Here is a 2,387-nt window from a genome sequence, read left to right on the forward strand (position 1 = left end):
AGGAAGGAAGGAAGGAAGGAAGGAAGGAAGGAAGGAAGGAAGGAAGGGAGGGAGGGAGGGAGGGAAGAAGGGAGGGAGGGAGAAGAGGAAGAGAGAGAGAGAAAGAAAAAGAAAGAGAAGAAGAGAAAGGGAGGAAGGGAGGAAGGAAGTAAGAGAAAGAGAGAGAAAAAAGAATGAAAGAAAGAAAGAAAGAAGAAAAGTTCAGAGAAATAACTCTAGTGAATGTAATCAGTGTGGACAGTCATTCTAAGACCTTCAATTTTCTACTCAGCCCTATGCCCCTCCCCCCCAAATGAGAACAATCAAATAAAACAACCAAGGAAAGCAACACTTTTCCTTTTATAGGAAAATCTTTTAAGACCCCTCCCTCACCTTCTCTCCCCTTCCTCTTTCCTTATCCATCAACTCAAGCCTACTCTCAATATAAGATAATAGACTTGAGTGATCATCTCAGCACCAGTACTTGGCCCTTCTAGGATCCTCTAGTCCAGATCAAATATAACTCAAATGTGATCCACACCTCCTTAAAATCATTCTAGAGAACCCTCTTCTATACCCTGGGCGGGGGGGGAAGGAAGAGTACCTCTGGCCTTTCTGATCCGGTTGAGAAAAGATTGACCGCCAGTGATGGGATGGGGATAGTGGTAGTGGGCATAAGGTATGCTCCTGATCATTCACTCGTTGACATTTTCCTCCAGGTAAGCATTTATGTAAAAGCACTCTGCCATGACCAAGTCTCTAGCATTCTACCATGAGCTGCTCTATCTGAGCTCATTTCCTAATGTTTCATTTTCTATAAGGTAATGTTATTTTAAAATTCTTTTTTTCTCTGACAAATACATAATCATGTTTGTTCCACCAGGAAAATAAGGATGCTTCTTCTTCATGAATAGTTTAGCAATAAAGTGAGCAACCCTAAGTGGAATTTCTAGAATTATCTGGAAAGCTTCTTGGCCAATAGAAGGTATTCTTGAGTGTAATAACTACTTCTCTTTTTATCTCTTTTGTCTTTGTGTCTGTCCCGCAGTGATTTGCCCAGAGGTGGTGCGTCATAGATGTTTGTTGGATTGAAATCAGAATTCAAAACCACTAGGATTTTCAACCTTTTTAAAGAGGGCAAAGGAACCTGGGGAAGCATTGGTAACCAAGGAGTGAAAGCAAGGGGGAAAAGAGAAAAGAGATGAAAAGACAGCTGGTGTGGAAAGTAAATGCAAGAGGGCTGATCTAAGGGCTGGGCATTTTTTCCACTATCTTTCAAAAACAGTTCTTTCTCATAACACTGATAGATTCTCTCTCTCTCTCTCTCTCTCTCTCTCTCTGTCTCTCTCTCTTTCTCCTTCCTCTCTTTTCTCTTCTTTCTTTCTCTCTTCTCTTTTCTCCTCTCTCTTTCTCTTTTTCTCTCTTGTCTCACTCTGCCTCCCTTCTCTCCTCCCCTCTCTTGCTCTCTCCTATTCTTCGATATCTGTCTATATGTAATACAGTACATATATAGTATGATTTATAGTATATATAATATATATCACCTAGCTATATATCTTTTATATCAAATAAAGTAATATTCATTTTAAAAACTAGATTATATATATAATTTAATATATTGTATATATATATATATTATTTATACTACATAGTATATATCCTGCCCTAGTTCTTAAAATGTGTGTGTGTATATATATATATATGAATGTGTATGCATTCAACTTGCTTTAAAGGGGATCAATTTTTAAAAAGAAAATTGAACTCCTGGTTTTAGTGGCTATTAGCCTATCATCAGATCACATCTGAGTATCCAGAAATTTGTAGCACACCAGCCAAGCCAGAGCCCCAAATGGTATCAGACTGGTTTGGGGAAGGCCCAGGAGTTTGCATATATCTGAGGCTACCTTGAAAGGAGCAAACTGATGGCTTTGCCTAGGAATCCATTCACTTCCAGTCCATGGAAGAAATCAGAAAATCCTTGGGTCCTGAGCAGATGGAACCAGCCCAGGAATAAAAGCAGCCGTTAGACCCCCTCGGATCTTTTTCCATAGGCCTAAATATTAATAGTTTGAGCAAATGTTTATTAATTATTTGCAGCATAGCACCACTGGAGAGAAGGGCAGCTGTACAGAGGCCTATTCAAGCTCAGAACAATGGCCCCCTCTCTTCAGGGGGGATAGGCTCAGAGAGAGAGAAGGAAGGTTTCCCTTGGCAACTAAAGATGGCCTAACCTAGGAACTCCTGATTGACCAAAGCTCAAGTGTTTTCTTTAAATTACTCCCCAGAGGCAAAGAGCAAAAGGAGCAGGTGGTGGGAGTGGAGACTTCAGGGCACTTCAGAGGGAGGGGGAGAGAGACAATACTGAAGAGAGAAGAGAGAGCTGGAGCTTGATTTCTGGGCTGTCTCTA

This window comes from Vombatus ursinus, unplaced genomic scaffold (genome assembly GCF_900497805.2).
Source record: "Vombatus ursinus unplaced genomic scaffold, bare-nosed wombat genome assembly UNPS02010639.1, whole genome shotgun sequence".
In the NCBI taxonomy this organism is placed as follows: domain Eukaryota; kingdom Metazoa; phylum Chordata; class Mammalia; order Diprotodontia; family Vombatidae; genus Vombatus; species Vombatus ursinus.